Source organism: Belonocnema kinseyi, chromosome 8 (genome assembly GCF_010883055.1).
Source record: "Belonocnema kinseyi isolate 2016_QV_RU_SX_M_011 chromosome 8, B_treatae_v1, whole genome shotgun sequence".
Lineage (NCBI taxonomy): Eukaryota > Metazoa > Arthropoda > Insecta > Hymenoptera > Cynipidae > Belonocnema > Belonocnema kinseyi.
The window spans coordinates 6,804,966-6,826,132 of NC_046664.1; the positions used below are offsets into that span (position 1 = coordinate 6,804,966).

The following is a 21,167-nucleotide window of genomic DNA, read 5'->3' on the forward strand; positions in this document are numbered from 1 at the left end:
ATCTAGCCGCCAGAATATCTAGTCGCCAGAACATCAAGTCGCCAGGAAATCTATCATTTAGTCGCCAGGACATCTACTATCTAGTCGCCAGGACAAATAGTCGCCGGGGCATCTAGCCGCTACGACATCTACTATCTATTCACCAGGACATCAAGTTTCCAGGACATCTAGTCGCCAGGGCATCTACTATCTAGTCGCCAGGACAAATAGTCGCTGGTACATCTAGTTGCCAAGGCATCTAGTGGCAAGGATATCTACTATCTAGCCGCCAGAATATCTAGTCGTCAGAACATCAAGTCGCCAGGAAATCTATCATTTAGCCGCCAGGACATCTACTATCTAGTCGCCAGGACAAACAGTCGCCGGGGCATCTAGTCGCCAAGACATTTAGTCGCAAGGACATCCAGTCGCCAGGACAAGTAATCCCTAGCAAATTCGGTCGCCAAAACGTTGTGTCATAACTTATAACAAAATATGACATCTAGCAACTGGATGTCCTTGTTACTAGGTTTTTCAATGAATAGATGTCGCAGAGACTACTTGTCCTAGCGACTAGATGTCCTGGCGTGTACATTTCTTGGCGACTAGGTGTCCTGGCGACTAGGTGTCTTAACGACTAGATGTCTCAGCGAACACATGTCTTGGCGACTAGATGTCTTGGTGACTAATTGTTCTGGATACCAGATGTCCTGGCGACTAGATGTCTTGGAGACTACGAAAAATACTTTCAGAATTCCCAGTTAATAATTTCTGTTTAATTTCCCAGGTTTTCTGGTTCAGCAACCAACCTGAAAGAAATTAATTTCAATATGGTTTTCTAGTCTAAACCCCTTTTTTCGCTATAAATAATCTCCAGTGAAGGAATATTATATAAAACTTACTTTGCAAAGTGCATAGCTCTTTTCATTACTTTGCCTTCAGTTCTGGAAACGAGTTGAAACGTGAATCGCAAAAGTGGAGAAAAATCTTCTTGCTCGGATATGCGAAATTGTGAAGATGCAGTTTAAGCTCGTTTAAAAAAGCTGTTTCATTTACTAAAATCTGTAGAGAACTCGAATATAAAGTAGGAATTAAGTTCGCGACTGCATCGTCATATTCGAATAAACGAAACACAAAATTGACCACAGTCATAATGAAAGACAATTTCATCAGAATTCTAATTATGGCTTTAATTGAAGTTCCAGACGCAATCACTAGACAAAATTTAATTACTAGAATTGCATCTAATCGATTCTAACTACTTAAGGTGGTTACGCAAAGTAATAAAAAAATGAATAAAAATTTGAATAAAAGTATTTTTTATTATTTTAATAACATAATTTTGTTTAATAAAGCGCCGCTTCCAATCTTTAAGAAGCCCTAAAATGTTTCAAATTTTGAACTAATTTTTTTAACAGCAGTATTTATTAAATTGTCAACAGTTGATTTTTAAACTTCAGTTTTTAAAGAATTGATTTTTTAACTAAGAAGATCATTTTTTTACTAAAGAAGAAATTGTTGAATTTTTTACTTGAGAGATGAATTTTCATCTCAACTGATAAATCTTTAACCAAAAAATTAATTGTCCACAAATAAGTTTCAGTTTTAATTAAAAACAAATGCATAGTTGATATTTTTAAAAAATAAGAAAAAAAAGTTGAATTCCCCCAAAAAAAAAAAGAATTTTCTATCATATTGTTTAACTCTCGAACGAGGCAGATTAATTTTCCACCAAACACTTACATTTTTAACCATAAATACAAATTTTCTACAAAATAGTTGAAATTTCAACCAAATTGTTAAATTTTATAATAAATAACATCACTTTTAAGCTAAAAATTAAATAGTTAATAATTCAAAAACAAATATTTAATTCTTTACCCAGTATTCTCTTCAATAAGGAAAAAAAAATGTCTCTCAAATTGTTGAATTTTTAAACAAAAAATACGACTTACAAAGTACAAAGACTTACAAATACAAAGTACTTCAAATTTCAACAAAGTATTTTAATTTTCAAGCATAAAAAATTAGTTTTATACAAACCGTTATTGAATTTTCCACAAAAAGGTTGCTTTTCTACAAAAAATGTGCATTTTTAACTAAAAAAAAAATAAATTAAAAAAATATTCTTAACCAAATGTTTGAGATTTCCACAAAGATGATACATTTTTTATCAAGAAAGACGAATAAAAAATAAATTTAATTTCATATGACACTTATGCGATCGAAACAGTTCAACCAAATAGTTTAATTTGAAACTAAAAAGGATTACTTCCAAATTAAAAAAAAAAAACAGTTTAATATTCAACAAAACAATTTAATTTTTGTACTAAACAGTCTTTTTAATCAAGGAATAAAAAAATGTCTACCAATTGTTGAACTTTCAAGCAAAAATGACGAGCTTTCTACAAAAAAGTTAAATTTTTAACATAAAATTTAGTTACCAACCTAAATTGTCGAATTTTAAAATAAGAAGTATAAATTTAAATCAAGCAATAAATAGTTCAGTCGCCATCCAAGGAGTTGATTTTTTTAAACCAAAAATTCTCGAAAATCCAAAAAGAAAAGATGCCTACCAAGTTATTTACCGTTCAAGTCGACAAACGAAAAGTTTTTACTCAAAAATTGAATTTTTAACGAAAAAAGTCCCTTTTCAATCAAAAAGCTGAATTTTTGACAAAAATGGTTGATTTTTCAACTAAATAATTGCATTTGTTAACCAGAAAATGTTCTCAATAAGGAAAGAAAAAAATTTCTTCCAATTTTAAAATTTTCAAACAAACAAAAAAATGACCAATTTTCTACAGAAAAATTGAATTTTCAATAAAAATTTATTTTCAACCAAATTTTTGAATAATTAAGATTTACAATTAAAGGGTCACTTTTAAACTAAAAATTAAATAGTTTAATTCTAAATTTTTAAAAATTAGGCCACTGTGGGGGTACATTCTTTTGACGCGTTGCGCGCGAAGCTCATTTCACTCCCAAGTTTGAGCGCGTCAAACGCGCGTGTCTGTTGGATCATGCGCTTCGCGCTCGATTATGTATTTGAAATTATAAGTAAAATCTCCGACAACAGTAATTTGGTGATTGTGAATTCTCTTTTGTTAAAGCTCCTTGAGCTTTGACGAACACATTCTCATGACTTATCTCGTGATTTACACTCGATTGCGTCCAAAACATCAAAAATCCTAAATATTAAACGTATATTACATTTATTTCTATACCGCGGACTGGGATTGATTATTAAGATATTGCAAAATAAAGCACAAATTTTATCAATCATGATAACTTTATTATTTCTTCCTTGTTTTGCATTAAATTTTATTCTCAGCTACCATGAAAATATATAATTTCAAAAATTTTACATTATTACAATTCCCAAATATGCATTGGTATTATAACAGACGTAGTTTCATTGTCTCTTTTATTTACAATGTTATTTTTTACGACTTAAACCAAAAATACGCATCCTAGCGTAAAGTGATTCCAAGCAAAGTTGTTGGTTTAATTTAGAAGAAAAATTTTGTTAAATAAAATTACTTTTAAACAACTGTCATTTTTTGATTGTGAATTCTTTTTCGTTAAAGCTCATTGGGCTTTAACGAACACATTATTATCATTTATTAACTTAACAATTTTGTTAGAAAGAAATCCTTTTTGGTTAAAAATTTAACTTCTAAACATTTTTCTTTATGATTTAGAAAGCTATTTCCTAGAGAAATTATTTTGCTTAAAATACTTATTTTTGTCTTGAAACGTAAATACAAATTTTTTTGGATGTAAATTCAACTACTTTTTTGAAAATTTGTCTTTTTGAAAAAAGACCATTTTTTCTATTCCACTATCCCGATTCTCGTGAATATCATGAAAATTATTTAAATCATATCAAGATAATGAAAGATAATCCAATATTATATAATAAACATAAAAAATGTTACAAACAAATTATTTGTTAAAAGATTGTTTTTTTACGATTTTTTATATTTTTACGTTATTTCAAGTTATATTTCAGAAAATTTTGGGAAAAAAATATAATTATAAAGAAAATTCTTCTTCCGACCATTATTGTTAATATTAGAAACAAATGCATTAATTAGGCATTTGTTGATAAAAAAGTCGTTTTTTTCTATATAATTTGTATAAATTAGGAACTTAATGCTAATTTCAGAAAACTTCATAATTTGTTAAAGAATCTTATAATTTTTTTAAACAAATATAATAAACAAATGCATTATTCGGGCATTTATCGAAAAAAAATTCATTTTTTTTCAGTGCTTGTCCGTTCATTCCGGAACTTCATGACTATTTCAGCAACATTTAGAAATATTTAATAAATTTTATGATTTTTTAAAACAAATTTAATAAATAAATTCAATTATAAGGCATTTGCCGACAGAAAACTTAATTTTTTTTATGACAAATTTTTTAATTACGAACTTCATCATAACGTCAGAACAATTCAAAACTTATTAATCTCTTTATTAACTTTTGTCAACAAAATTAATTGAACAAATGCATTATTGTGGCATCTGTCGATGCGAAAAATTTTTTTTATGTCAGATTTTTAATTTGCAAATTCGTGAAAATTTCAGAAAAATTCATAATTAGTTGATAAATGTTAACTCTTTCCAGGACAAATTTAATAAACAAGTACATTATTTTAAAGCTGCAGCCTAATTAAAAGGATTAATTCATGAAATGATTATTAAGTTCCCAATTAAAAATGCATAATGCATTTTTTTGTTAAATTCGTTTAAAAAATCATAAAATTTATCAACTCATCATGAAAGTTGCTGAATTTACTATGAAGATCCCAATTAAAAAGTCTGATATTGAAAAGAAAAAGAATTTTTCCGTCGACAGATGGCCCAATAATGTATTATTTTATTAAAATTGTTTAAATAAATTATAAAATTTATCAATAAGTTATGATTTTTTTCTGAAATTATAATGAATTTCCTAATTTAAAAAGTTATCAAAGAGAAAAACGAATTTTTCGTTCAACAAATGCCTTATCATCCATTTGTTCATTAAATTTGTTTTAAAAAATCATAAAATTCATTAATAAATAATGAATTTTTTCTAAAATTATCATGAATTTCCTAACTAAAAAAGTTGTCATCGCAAAAGAACGATTTGTTATTCAACAAAAGCCTCATCTATGCATTTGTTTATTAAATTTGTTTAGAAATAGCATAACATTCATCAACTATTATTTAATGTTGCTGAAATTTTTATGAAGTTCCCAACTGAAAGGACTAGCATAGAAAAAAAAAACATTTTTTCTGCCGACAAGTGCCCGAATAATGCATTTATTATTGAATTTGTTCTAAGAAAATCGTAAGATTAATAACAAAACATGCAATTTTCTAAAAATATCATAAAGTTCCTAATGAAAAAAAAAATCATATCGAAAAAAAACTAATTTTTCTGTCCAAAATTGGCTGATTAAAATTTTTTTGTATTAAATTTGTTTATAATATTAACAATAATAATCTCAAGAAGAAATTTTTTTCTATTATATTGTTTTTTTCCAAATTTCTTGCAATAGATACCTCGAGGCCGATTAAAAAGAAAAATTATTGTTCACTTTATTTATACAAAAAGTTCGCAAATATCGTGAAATGTAAGATATTTTTACTATAATAACACTCAATTAATTAAAAATGATTGATATTAGTGTTCAATCAACAAATAAACATTCGTGAAACATAACCTAATAGTTTATTAGAAATTAATATATTGTTATTAACAATTGTATTGTTATAAGCAAAGTTAGGTGATTTTCGAGTGGTTTTGGATATTTATTCAGCGATTTTCGTTTTTAATCCAATTGAAAGTAACATAAAAATATACGAAAGCAAAACGGAATATATTTCTTATTTTTATTAATAAATTTTATAAACAAACGCACAGTTTGAGAACTTTTTGTGTGTTTGAGGTACTTTTTTTAAAGTGCTTTGTTTGACTTGGGAGTGATGTTACAATAAACTATATTGCAATTTAATGACAATTTTGTGATTGTTATAAACAAATGCACAGTTCGAGCGATTTTTAAGAGTATTAGTTACTTTTTTTGTAAACTTACTTTGTTGGTCGTGCTAATGATACTTTTCTAAATTATATTTTCATTTGATAAGAAATGTTATTATTATAAACAAATATTATAAATAAATGCGCAAAAACAAATAAATGTAAGTAACTGTGCACTAGAAAGACAAAGTATGTATAAAAGAAAAGTAACTGAAAGACTCAAAAATTGTCTGAACTGCGCATTTGTTTATAAAATGTTTACATAACAATGAAAAATATGTTTCGTTTGGTCTTCATGTTTTATGCTACTTTAAATTAAATAAAAAACGAAAATCGCTTAAGAAATATCCAAATCCGCTAAAAAATCACCTGCCATTTTTTATAACAATACGATTGTTAATAATAATTTATTAATTTATAATAAACTATTAGGTTATGTTACAAGAATGTTTATTTATTGATTGAAATTTTGAATTTTCGAAAAATTGAACTGACGTTCCAGGGTTCCATCGAAACGTACCAAACTTTTTAGAGATATTTTTAAGGACATTTCTCATGAATTTTTAAACAATTTTTAGTTGTTTAAACGAATTTAAATTATTTAAACAATAATTTACTCTAAAAATGTAAAAAATAATCGTATTTTCTTATTGAAATGCAATATTTTGTCATTGTTTGGAGTTTGGAAAAAATACCAAAAACGCATTCAAATTTGTCATGAATAAATTTTAAAAAGACACGTAGTTTTTTTGTTAATCATGAAAAATAAAATTCAAAATAAAAAGATTTAATTTAAAAAAAATAACACAAGGTACGAACTAAAATTAAAAGACAACAGTTTTTCACACGTGTTGAGAATGTGGTCCTTAAATCCGAAGGAGCTTTAACAAAAGAGAATTCACTATCACCAAATGAAAGTTGTGGATGTTTTGATCTTTAATTTTGAAAGGATTGCGCACAAATGTAGGGTAAATAGAAAAACCGAGCGCGAAGCGCGAGAACCAACAGTCGCGCGACCTAGGCGCGCTCAAATTTGCGATCGAAGCGAGCCTCGCGCTCAGCTCGGGTTAAGAATCTGCCCACGCAGCGGTTAGAATTTTTAAAACCAGCCTCGGTGAATTGTATTTTCAAAATTTTCTCGTCACTTTGCCCCAGTAACCCCAATCTTGGAAACTTTTCAAACTGCGCTTGCGTCGCACAAACAACCCGATTGGTCACTGACAGAACGCTGATTTAAAATTATATAAATATTCAGATTTAATAGCTATAATAAATATTATTAAGAAATATTCAATTAGAATTTTCGTGATCCTAAAATAAGATTTTGGAATGGCAGATACAAGAAATTCGATTTTAATAAGAAAGAGGTTATGAACTCTGAGTTCAGAGAAACTATTCATTTTTGTTTGTCCCAATTATAAATCTCCTCTCTGTCGACTTTTAAAATTAAATTTTTGTTTATTTCCGACAAGATTACTTCAAATAAAATCACTAGAATTACCAAAAATGAATTAGGAATAATTAATTACTTGCGCTGAAAAATGTTATATCATACATTTTTTAAATAACTTGAGGACCTGAATTACAATTACTAATTAATTATTGTATGACTATTATAAAATATATAATATTGTGTAGAAAATAATCAAATCACATTTATAATATTAAAAATAATATTTTTTTCTTGAAACTAAAACTTCTTATTAACCTTTTGAAACATTCGAAATGTAAAATTAAAGAAAAAAATCTTTTTTTTTCTAAGGTCAAAAATTAATTAAGTTTTTTACATGAAATACACATTATTTTTTCTTAAGTTACTCCAAAATTTTAATCTAGGATTAAGAAATTACTTTCAATGCATTTTTCAATCATTTTTTCCTTTAAATATTAAATCTGAATAATAATATAATTCAAAATTAGCGCACTAACAGTAACTAATCGGGTTGTCGGCGCGACGCAAGCGCAGTTTGAAAAGTTCCCAAGATTGCGTACGCTGCGTTGCCCCACTGTGCGGTCCCCACAATATTTATCTGTTAATTTGTGGAAGCCGGTCTGCCTGAGACAAATACTTTTGCGCGGGACACCTGGAACCTCGGTTGCGTATCTCCGGTCTCCTGTCTATTGTGGATCGGCCCAGCGGGCCCGGGGTGGTGTTTCTGGTGGGCCCATCCGCTCGAATTGGAGGGAGGTTTAAAGAGCCAATTGCAAATAAAGGCAAATCGTTGCATCGCGTGTGCCGTGACGCAGAATGCCGGTTAGTTTCTTTCAAAGAGCCACACACGGAGTTTGGTATGATTCGTTAATATTGTATAGCGCCCTCTATGTTGGCACGCTTCTCATGAATCAGTGTCTCGCGCGCGAAAAAGTGAGTTCGTGTGAGAAATTTGAAGTGAAATTGGCTCATCCTGGATCTACTAAAACTTTAGTGAAGTGTTTTTTTCTTAATTCAAAACGCATTTATGAACCATAAGCGCAGAAACGAGAAAATTTTTAGGTCAGACCAGTTCGGAATGTTTTGTTCTAGATCGTTAAACTTTGTTGGGATAATTGAAAAAAAAGTGGAATTTGTGTGTGTTTCTTATAAAAGTGTTTGTGCTTCGTATTCGGAATACATATCACTGATTGCGGATTTTGAAGTGTAAGTTTCTGATATTTAAAATGGGATTTTTAACTTCTTTTTTGGTTCATACAGAAATTGATGTAAATTTATTTTGGGTGGGAGGGATTTATTTTTATAAATCGGAGAATAACCGGTTGCTAATAAAAATGTAAGTTTTACAAACGCTAACCTTAAACGGGGTTCTTTTTATTTAAAAAAATACTGTGATAAATTTTATTTTAATCTTTTTTTAAATTCGGGATTTTTAACTCTTTTTTTTTTTGGATTATACAACAAATGATGTGAATTTTTTTATATCGGGGGGGGGGGGGGGGGGGTATTGTTACATGTCATAAAATAACCGCCTACTACTAAAATTTTAAATGTTGCAAACGTTAGCCTTAAATGGGGTTCCTTTTGTTTAAAAAAATACTGTAAAAAGTGTTATTTTATTTTTATTTTAAATTCTGGATATTTAACTTTTTTTGGTTCATGCAAGCACTGATGTAATTTTTTTATAGGAGATTTATTTTCACAAATCCAAAGTAACCGGTCGCTATTAGAAAGTTCAATTTCGCAAACGCTACCCTTAAATGGAGTTCCATTTATTTTAAAAAATACTGTCGTAAGTCTTATTTTATTTTTATTTTAAATTCTGGATTTTTAACTATTTTTTTTTTTTGGTTCATGCAACCACTCATGTAATTCTTTTCTGATTAGGGGATTATTTTCACAAATCGGAAAATAACCGGTTGCTATTAAAATTTTTAATGTTGCAGATGCTATCGTAAAATGGGGTTCCTTTTATTTCTTTAAATACTGTAATAAATTTTGTTTGCTTCATTTTATTTATATTTTAAATTCTGGATCTTTAACTCATTTTTTGGTTCATACAACAATTCATGTAAATTTTTTTTGGAAGCAGGGATTTATTTTTACAAATCGGAAAATAATCGGTCGCTATTAGAATGTTCAATTTCACAAATGCTACTCTTAAATGGGGTTCCTTTTACTAAAAAAATATTGCAAAACGTTTTATTTTATTTTTATTTTAAATTCTGGATTTTAAACCTTTTTTGGTTCATGCAAAAACTGATGTATTTTTATTTTATTTATTATTTTTTTTACTGGGGGATTTATTTGTACAATTCGGAAAATAACCGGTTGCTATTAAAATTCTAAAATTTTGCAGTCGCTATCCTTAAATGGGGTTCCTTTTATTTTAAAAATACTGTAATAAATTTTATTTTGTTATTATAAATTCTTGATTTTTAATTCTTTTTTTGGTCCATACAACAACTGATGTAAATATTTTTTTATGGGGGGATTTATTTGGAAAATCGAAAAATAACTGGTGGCTATTAAAATTTTAAATTTTGAAAACGCTACACTTAAATAGGGTTCCTTTTACTACAAAAATATTATAATAAATTTTATTTTATTTTTATTTTAAATTCTGGATTCTTAGCTCTTTTTTTGGTTCATGCAACAACTCTGATGTATTTTTATTTATTTTTTTTTATTGGGGGATTTATTTTTACAATTCGGAAAATAACGGTTGCTATTAAAATTCTAAATTTTGCGGACGCTATCCTTAAGTAGGATTACTTTTATTTAAAAAATACTGTAATATATCTTATTTTGTTATTATTATAAATTCTTGATTTTTAATTCTTTTTTTGGTCCATACAACAACTGATGTAAATATTTTTTTATGGGGGAGTTATTTGGACAAATCGGAAAATAACTGGTGGCTATTAAAATTTAAATTTTTTGAAAACGCTACTCTTATATAGGATTCCCTTTACTACAAAAATATTTTAATAAATTTTATTTTTATTTTAAATTCTGGATTCTTAACTCTTTTTTTGGTTCATGCAACAACTGATGTATTTTTTTTTTGATTGGGGGATTTATTTTTACAATTCGTAAAATAACCGGTTGCTATTAAAATTCTATATTTTTGCAGTCGCTATCCTTAAATGGGGTTCCTTTTATTTAAAAAATACTGTAATAAATTTTATTTTGTTATTATTATAAATTCTTGATTTTTAATTCTTTTTTTGGTCCATACAACAACTGATGTAAATATTTTTTTATGGGGGGATTGATTTGGACAAATCGGAAAATAAGTAGCTGCAATTAAAACTTTAAATTTTAAAAACGCTACCAAATTGACGGAAAGTTTTTTTTTTCGATTTTTTATTTTTGTTCGCTAGCAAAGTGTGTGCATTAAAAAAATTCGACCTAATTTTTTATACAATAGGAAAATTGTATTAAATTTGTAAAATTTTAAGCTGTTAAATTAAAAAGAAAAACAGAAAAATTAACCATTTTTTTTTCTTTCTTCAGATGTCAACCCACAAATTTCTAAACTCAAAGGATTCGCTTAATTTTAGCACTTTGACTTCGTCCTATTATTAAACAATAATTTCAAAATATGACAAATTAAAAAAAAATATTGGAAGATTTTGTCGCGTTTTGAATATAAAAATTCGTAATTTTATTTAAATTAATGACCCAAAAATTAATAAATTAAATGAGCCTGAAATAAATAATTGTATGAAATAAAATGAAAAATTTCCATGTCTCGGGACTAATTCCTTAATAAATAAAAAATATTATCTTGGATTGAAATAATTTTTAAACTCTTAAATTTGCATTAATACGAATCTAAAATTGAGAAAATTCACTTTTAATCTTAAATAAACTTAGCGGAACCGTTAAAAATTTGTTTAAAAACAAAACAATGTATGGTAAAATTTTACCACTAAAAGAATTAAAATTATGGGACTGGGTTTCAAAATAAAAAAATTCTTTGACTCCGAAGCGAATGCAGAAAAAAATTAATGGTTTTTAAGAAAAAGGGCTCAAAGCACTCTCCTCAAAGAGACTGGAATTCTTACTTAATAATAAAGTAAAATAATTTTAATAATTATAGTTTTAAAAAATCATAAAGATCTGCAGTCAATTTAAAATAAAAAATTTCGATAATCTACATGCAAGAAAAAAACCACCTATTGTTTAATTATTATAAAAAAGAGCAGGTTTTTAGAGGTATTTTTTGTTCATTGATTAATTTTTATTATTGCTGAAAAAATCATTTAATAAAAAATGTTTGTAATTTTTTTTTAAATATTTGTTCAATATTCTAAATAATTTGTTCAAATTTCGGAAAAATGTACAATATTTTTAAGCCAAAATTTTTGATTCTGCAAAATGGCGAAATTTAAAAAAATTGAATGTGCCCAACAGATATTTAGAAACTTTAAAAAGACACAAAAATAATTTTAATTCTAAAAATTTTTCAACAAATTGAAGACCAACTATAGATTCCATATTGACTTTAAACAAAAAATGTAGAAGATTTTAAAGATTTTTAAATGTTTAAACCGACTAAAAAAATTTCTTGAGATTTCTTGGAAAATTTTTTTTTAATGTCTGGGGAATTTTTTAATTATTTAAGTTTTATTTTAAAAGATTACATTTAAACTTTAAATATTTCTAATTTGCTTTCACGCTTTTAATAAATTGCAGGAAAAACTTTAAATTATTTTTCAAAGATATTTAGAAGATTTACATAGATTAAAAGCAATTTTGAAAAAAATATATATTTCGGAAGATTTTGATGTAAAACTATATTAATAATACGTTCAAAATTTAAAAAATATTTCAAAATATTCCTAATTATTTGATGAAATTTCGGAAAAAGGAAAAGATTTTAAAGCCAAAATTTTCAATTCTGCAAAATTGCGAAATTAAGAAAAAAGAAGCAGAAGAAAAGAAAAAATTTTATGTTAGAAAATTTGTTTAGAGAAAAAATATTTTTTTTAATTCGAATCATTAAAAAAAATATTCAGAAGTTTTCAATGAATTTCGAAAATAACTTTAAATTTGAAAAGATTTAAAAAATATTTAACAAAATATAGGGGTTTCAAAATTTTAAAATGAAATTAAAATTTTGTTTTAAGATTCGAAAAGGCTTCATGAGAATAAAATAAATTCTTAAGATTTTTGGGAACTTAAATATTTTTTAATCCGACTAAAATTTTTCGCAAATTTTTGTCAAATTTTGTAAAGTCTTTCCAAATAAGAATACGTTTTCTTTGAGACCAAATTATTTAATTCTCTACCAAATAGTTATCTTTTTATATAAAAAAAAATTAAATTTCTTTCAAAACAGATGAATTTTTTTTTAAAACGGAAAACTTATTTGCAAAAAAAGATGTTGAATTCTCACCCGCAAAAGATTCCAGTTAATGTTTCAAGATCAAAATGTGGATTTTCAACCAAAATTATGTTTCTAAAAAAAGAACAAAATTTTCGATACAAAAAGACGAACTTTTTCAACCAAAAGTTATTACTTTTTAACCAGATTTTTATATTTTCAACCAAACCGTTTCCCTTTTTGCCCAAGTAAAATAAAAATTCTACTAAAACAGGTGAATTTTTTAACAAAACAGGTGCATTTTTATCTAAGTGAGACAAAATGCTTCTACTGAAAAAAGTTTAATTTTTAAATCCAAAAGACAAATTTTCAGAAAAAATAGTTTTTTTCCAAAAAGATTTCAGTTGAATTACCAGCTACGATATATGAATTTTAAACAAAAAGTTAATGTTCGTTTGGATATTCAAATCTTGTTTGGAGGTTTGTGTTTTCAATTTTTAAATTTACCTGCTTTAGCAGAAAGTACATTTTTCTTGAATAAAAATGCGATTTTTTGCTTGAAAGTTCAACAATTTTGTTTAAAAGTCTTATTATTTTGGTGCAAATGCTGCTGTTTTGTGGAAAATTAAACTATTTCCTAGAACATTTACTTTTTGTTTAAAATTTCTTATTAAAAAAATAAAAATTCATCTGCTTTGAGAGAAATTTCATCTTTTTTAGATAAACATGAAACTATTTACCAGAAAATTTAACAATTTTGTAAAAAAAGGCACAATTTTTTGTTAAAAATCCGTCTTTTTGGATTGAAAATTCAATTTTTTTTCGTCGAAAACTTATTTCTTGTTTAAAAAATCGTATTTTCATCGTGAAAAGTGAACTGAAATCTTTTTTACGAGAAAATTCATCTATTTTTTCTTAAAATGACACTTTGTTCAAAAATGATTTTTCTTTTCTTGAGAATTCAATTATTTTGATTAAAGATTGGGTTAAGTCATTCTCTTATTAATAATATTTTTCGTTATTTTTTGTGTTAAAATATTGTTTTATTGAAGGCTTACGTCGTCGGCTGAAAATTTAAATTTTAAGTGGGGAAACCTTTTTTGTTTAAAATTTATTTAACTGAAAATGTAACGTTTCCATTTTTTTAAATTTGATCTTTTTTAGTGGAAAATTCTCGTTTTTTTTTGGTAAAATAATCATTTTCGTGGGTTAAAATTTGATTTTTTGTAATGCATCCGTTTCACGGAAAATAAAATTTTTACTGAAGTCATATTTTTTGTACGAAAATTAAATTTTTGTAGAGAACAATTGTCTTTTGGCTTGAAGGTTTAACAATTTAGATATATATTTATTTCGAGGGAAAAATCTTCATTTGTGGTTAATTCGTCTCGTTGATTAAATTTTTTTTTTAATTTCATCTTTTTTTTTGATTGAAATATAAACAATGATACTTTTTTCTTCGGGAATTTATCTTTTTAAGTTGAAAATCAACTATCATGTTAAAAATTGAATTATTTTGTTAAAAATGCAATTATTGTGTTCAAAAGCCATCTCTTGTAGTGGAAAATACATTTTTTTGTTTAAAATAAATTAATAAATATCAAAATTTGTAATTTCTATCTGAAATACTGTTTTGTTACTTTCAAATAAATTATTTTATTATAACAAAAAAATTCTTGTACCATAAAAGATGGATTTTCAGAAAATACTTGAAATTTTACAATAAAAAGATAACTTTGTAAGAAAAAAGTATATTAGTTTATATTTTAATCATAAAAATGAAATTTCTTTAAAAAAAAAGAATTATTTGAAATCCAAAAAAAAAAAAATTTTCAACAAATAAAGATTTTCTCGCTAAAGAAAGAAAGAAATTTTATCAAAATTGTTGTGCCTTTAAGACGAAAGACGAATTTTCTCTATGAAAATTGATTTTTCAAAAAAAAATATGATTTCTAAAAGAAAAAATTAATTTTCCACAAAACTGATGCTATTTTACAAGACAGAATGAAATGTCAAACCCGGAAAATCATTTTTTTTTACTCAAATAGGAGAATCTTTAACTGAAAAAGATCAATCATAAAATAGGCTTTTCCAATAAACAGTTAACATTTTAATTTAATTAAATTCTCTACCAAAAAGTTGAGTTTTTTCCGAAACAGATACCATTTTTCTCAAAGCAGAAGATTTTATTTTAAAAAATTTTGGAATTGTTGAATTTTCATTCAAAAAAGGTTACAGTTGACTTTTTAGTTTGAAGTAGGAATTTTTTAACAAAAAAAGTTTCTAAGAAAAGAATTTTTTAATCCAAAAAGACGAATTTTTTCAATTTAAAAGGATGAACTTTTAACAAAATAGTTTAATTCTCTACGAAATAGTTGAATTTTCATCCATGAAACATGAAATTTTTACTAAAACAGAGTAATTTTTAATAAAAAAAACAACAAATTTTCTGTTTAAAGTTGAATTTTCAATCAAATTGTTGCACATTTTTAGCCATGAAAGATGAAATTTCTCTTAAAACAGATTAAGTTTTTAATAAAAATAAAATCAAAATTTCCAAAAAATAGTGGAGTTTTCATCAGGAAGTTTAAACAAAAAGTAAATTTTATACAAAACAGTTCAATTTTTAACAAAGCATCAGCATCTTCAACCAAAAACTATGACTTTTTAAATAAAATTGTTGAATTTTCAACGAAACCGTTGTATTTTTATCCAGCAAGTGAATTTAAAATTAAAAGAGACAAAATTTCGAAAAATATGCAAAAATTAAAAAAATTTTAATTTATTAATTTATTTAAAAAAGTATTTTCTATTATAAAAGATGGTTTGTTCCGGAATTTTCAACAAAATAATTGAACTCCTGACATAAAAGTTGAATATTCAATCTAAAAAGACAGATTCCCAATGAAAAAGTCTCATAGTTGATATTTTATTTAAAAATGAATGAAATTTATACAACAACAAAAAAGAGTTTTTAAATAAAAAATACGAGTTTTAAACAAATAAAGATTTTTCACTAAAAAATAAACAAAATTTTATCTAAATGATTGAACGTTCAAACCAGAAGACAAATTTTCTTCACAAAAGTTTAATTTTCTAACAAGAAGTATGAATTTTCAGCAAAACATTAATTTTCTAAGAAACTGATGCGTTTTTATCAAAAAAAAATAAAATTTCAAACTACAAACAATTTTTTTCATAAAAAAAAGTCGAATTTTCGACTAAAAATATTAATCTTAACAAATGGAAAAGTTGCATTTTCTGTTAAAAAATTAATTTTGAACAAAAAAAAAAGTATTTTCCACTAAACAATTATATTTTAAACCAGACATAAGCCTTCAATCAAAAAATTAATTTTTAATAATGTAGTTTTATCTGTACCTTAGTAGTTCAATTTTTAATTAAAAAAAGATTATAAATTTTTAACGAAACAAGTTATTTCTGCACAAAGTGATTTAACCAAATCCTTCAAACAAATTAGTTGAGTATTCAAGCAAAGAAGAATGATTTTTAACCAAAAAGTTGTTATTTCATTTTAAAAAAAATGAAATTTCTTCTCTGATAGTTGAAGTTTTAAATCAAAAAGATAAAAAAAAAAGTTCAATTTTCATTCAAAAAAGATTACAGTTACTTTTCAAGTACAAAATATGAATTTTTTAACAACAAAAAAAGTTTCTAAAAAAAAAATTTTAATCCAAAAAGACGAGTTTTTTACCAAAAAAGATCACTTTTTACGAAAATTGTTGAAATCTCTGCCAAATAGCTGCATTTTTATAAAAAAAGGATGAAATTTCTTTTAAAGCAGAAGAATGTTTAATTACAAAAAAAGTTGAGTTTTCATCCAAAAAAATCTCCAGTTGACTGTAAGATCAAAAATCGATTGTTTTTAACAAAAACATAAGTGTCTACGAAAAAAATTAATTTTTAATCCAAAAAGACGATTTTTTCTACCAAAATGAATGAATTTTTAAGAAATAGTTGAATTCTCTACCAAATAGTTGCATTTTTATAAAAAAAAAAATAAATAAATTTCTCTTAAAGCAGAAGAATTTTGAATTTGAAAAAATTTTGAGTTTTCATCCAAAAAATTTCCCGTTGACTCTGTAAGATCAAAAATTGAATTTTTTTATCAAAAAGATAACTTTCTATAACAAAAATTAAATTTTTTACTCAAAAAGACGATTTTTTTAATCAAAAAGGATAGATTTTTAAGAAATAGTTGAATTCGCTACTAAATAGTTGCATTTTTATCCAAAAAAGATTAAATTTTGTAGTGAAACAGATGAATTAAACAAAAAAGCTTTCAAAAAATAGTTAAGTTTTCCTTAAAAAAAGACTCTAGTTAACTTTTTATCACGAAACTTATTAAACTTTTGATCAGATAATAAAATTTATAACTAATAGGATAACCTTCAAAAGAAAGTTATTTCGAATTTTCAAAATTTCAATCTGAAAATATTTCATTTTTAAAGTTTTTAACTTCTCATGTTTTCGACATTTTCTTATAATCTTAAATCATTGAAATTCGCGATTCTTATATTTAAAATAAAATTATATGATTTTATAAGCTTTAAATTAGAAATTATACAATTTCAAATTTTTTCTAATAAAATTGTCCAATTTTTGAAATTTCATCTAATAGTGTACAATTTGAAATGCTTTTAATTAAAAATAATGCCATTTGGAAAACTTGTATTTCAACGATTTTGCGCAAAAGACGCTAGGAACAAGAATTTTTAATAAAAGAGTTAAATGTTCAACCAACAAGATTTTTTTTTTTTACCAAGAAAGACGAATTTTCAATTTGAAATTATAGATTAAAAAAATTTTTCTCATAAATCTTCAAGAAAAAAAAAGAATTTGAACTGAACTTTTAAATTTTGTTTAAAAACAAATGAATTTGTAACAATTTGGTTAAAATTTTGACCAAAAACAGAAAGTTTTCACCAAAATAGACAAGTCTCTAAGAAAATGCGTGAAGTTTTAACCAAAAAGATAAATTTTTAACAAAGAAGATTTTCTTTTCTAAAAGATAAATTTTTAACAAAATAAATTTTTAGTTATAGAAATAAATTTTTAACGACCAGAAAAAGACGAATTTTCAAGCAAAAGATTAAGTTTCAACCATAAACATTAATTTTCTACAAAATACGCGAATTGTTAACTAAATAACAATAACATGTTAATTTTTAGTTATGGGGATTATTTTCAATCAAAAAATTTCAAACAAATTAGTTAAGTTTTTAACAAACAAAAAAATTATTTTTATCCAAAAAATGATTTTCCCAGAAAATAGTTGAATTTTCAACCAAAGAAATAAAATTTTAATCAAGAATATTAATGTTTCACTAGAAAAGAGACATTTTCCACTAAATACGTGTATGAGGTTTCTACAAAATAGTTTAATGTTCAAAATGTAAATTCTAAATTAAACATAAAATAGTAAAACATTTAGTTAGAAAAATGTTTTTAAACAAAACAGGACAAGTTTTGAACAAATTTAATCAATTTTCAACGAAAGAAATACATTTTTATTAAAATCATGTAACTTTCAACCAAAAAATGAATTTAAATACGTACCTTAATATTTTACCAAAAAAATTAACATTGGACAAAGAAGTTAATTTTTAACCAAATAATTGAACTTTCAACTATCAAAGATCACTTTTTAACTAAATTTCTAATGATTGAATTAACATTTTACAAAATTACTTTTCAGTCAATCAAAGAACGAGTTTTCAACAAAATATTTTAACCAAGAAGGTCTATTTAACAAAATAAAAGAATGATAAAAAAGATATATTTTGGGTTCCACAAAACTACGAATTTTGGCGAACCTTTCATTAAAATTTTGAGTTGAAAACATTATTTTTCAACCCAGAAAACAAAATTTTAACAAAATAGTTATATTTTCCAAACAAGATTAATTTTTTTCTAAAGAAGACGTACTTTAATAAAAATATCTGAGTTTTAAACTAAAAAAGTAACTTTTAAACACCAAATGGAATAGTTTTTTTATATTTATATTTTCATATATTTCATAAAGTTTTGGCATATTTATATATAATTTTATCTTCTTCCTCTGTTTATACTTTAAAACTTTTAATTTATTGGAAAATTTGGTTTAAAAATCGCGAGTTTTTCATCGCTTCTGGTTTCGGTTTAATGGTAGCCAATCAAAACAGTGGGAAGTTGTGGCTGAACTCTATCTAGAGGATCTTGCGCTTGCGTTAGGGCTGCGCACTGGTAGGCCGCATTTGGCGCGAGATTCAAAATTACTTTAAAAAATAATTCTTGTAATTCAAGCGAATCATTATTAAAATATGTACAAGAATATATACAAATTGTGTAACTTATGATTTTAGGCAAAAAAAATTATAACACATATATTATACTGCATTCTAGTTATGTTTCCTTTTTTTTTTACTTTAAACGTCGTCTTGCCACGTCTCAATCGAGAAGAACATTGTTCTGAGCCGAACATTTTTTTAGAATAATTCAAATATTACTATTATTATTACTATATTCTGAAATTAACTTCTATACTTTAAAATGCGCAAATATTAGATGGTATTTCAAAAAATTTGTCTATTAAAAAATGTTTTGTGAAGTATAAGTCAGTCTTTGAAATTCAATAAAAATAAACTGTTATTTATTAAATCTATGTGTTATAAATTCTTTTCTTGTCAGAAATCGAAAGTTACACAATTTGTATACATTCTTGTGTATATTTTATTAATTATTTACTTAAATTACAAGAATTGTTTTTCAATGTAATTTTGAATCGCGCGCCAGGTGTGGCCAACCAGTGCTCAGCCCTAACGCAAGCGCAGTAGCACAGGGTGGATCTGCCAAAGGGAGTTTAAGGCAAATTGAAAGAAGGTTTTGACACTTAGCGCCCTCGATGGTCATCCAATGAAGTAAGTGAAACGAGCGCGAAATTCGAAATGTGTAGTTTATGAGAACAAAAGAGGGAACATATTTTATTCATTAGGAAAATATAATTGATATGTTCTACATAAAGTTTTATGTTTTACTATTCCCATTTTCATCGAAAACAATTTTTTTATAGTAATTTTTTAATTTAATTTGATTTTAAATTGATAATTAATATCCTTTATGAAAATTGAACAACTTTAAATCCAAATTTATTGGGTCTACCTTACATTTGATCTTTTTCGATGAAAATTTATTGTAGGTCAAGTTTACAGTAGATGGAGAATTTCTTTAGAAATTCAAATATTTGGTTGACATTTCATGTATTTTGTAAAAAGTTTTTGTTTCTCGTTGAGAAAAAGTAACCTTTTCGGCGGAAAATAAATTTTACATGAAAATTCATTTTCTTAACCAAAAATTCATTTTTAAAAAGTAAAATCTTACTATTCTAATTTTTATTGAAAACATTTTTTTTATAGTAATTTTTAAATTTCATTCAATTTTAAATTGAAACTCAATGTGCTTTATGAAAATTGAACAACTTTAAATCGATATTTATATATTCTACCTTAAATTTGATCTTTTTCGATGGACATGTAGGTTATGTTTATGGTAGATGGAGAATTTCTCTAGAAATTCAAATATTTGTTTGACATTTCATGTATTTTGTGAAAAATCTTTGTTTCTCGATGCAAAAAATTAATCTCTTCGGCAGAAAATAAGTTTTTATATGAAAATTTATTTTCTTAACCGAAAATTCATTTTTATAAGTGAAAATCTAACTATCCCAATTTTTATTGAAAACAATTTTTTTATAGTCATTCTTTAATTTAATTGTTAATTTAATTTAAATGTTTTCATGTAATTTTTCACGTATAAATATTTCGAGAATAGCTTCTTCTTGGTTAAAAATATATTTTACTTCTATTTTCACTATACCATGCTTTTGAAAAGTATTTTTTTCTTTTAAAATTGTTACAATATAAAGGTGATTTGCAGAAGAGGTGGATGAACTGTAAATGAAATATGAAACTGTGGCCTTTACAAAATTCTGATTATCAAGTTTCAGAAATTTAAAATTTTTTAATTTTCCTACTTAGTTCAGCGAGAAGGAAATTCACAGGATCTCCTTCATATTACTATTAATCTAAAAAATCTCAGGGGGAAAATTAAAGTTGGCCTTTTTCATAAAATATACTTTTCAGTTTTTCTAAAAATTAACGTTGTTTTGGCAGTTTGGAGAAATTTTCAACTTACTCTAAAGAATTGGAGATACAACTTTTTGAAATGAAATTTTTGTAATTTTTTTCATAATTCGCTTGAGTGCGTGAAAAAAATTATTGATGACCTACCCAACAGTAGTTAATCCACAAACTTATAGACCAGGATTACCAACCCTCCCCAAGTTAGGGGGGGGGGGTTGAATTTTCAACCCCAATGCCTGCAGGG

At 25.4% G+C, this 21,167-nt stretch overlaps 1 protein-coding gene across 1 annotated transcript in view; it reads left to right on the top strand.

Annotated features, from left to right (window-relative positions):
- Positions 1–8,100: 8,100 nt before the first annotated feature.
- Positions 8,101–21,167, top strand: part of LOC117178230 (meiosis-specific nuclear structural protein 1-like) — a 17,291-nt gene continuing 4,224 nt past the window's right edge. The window contains exon 1 of the mRNA XM_033369546.1: positions 8,101–8,653. The gene's annotated coding sequence lies outside the window, so the exon portion shown is untranslated. The remainder of the gene's footprint in view (positions 8,654–21,167) is intronic.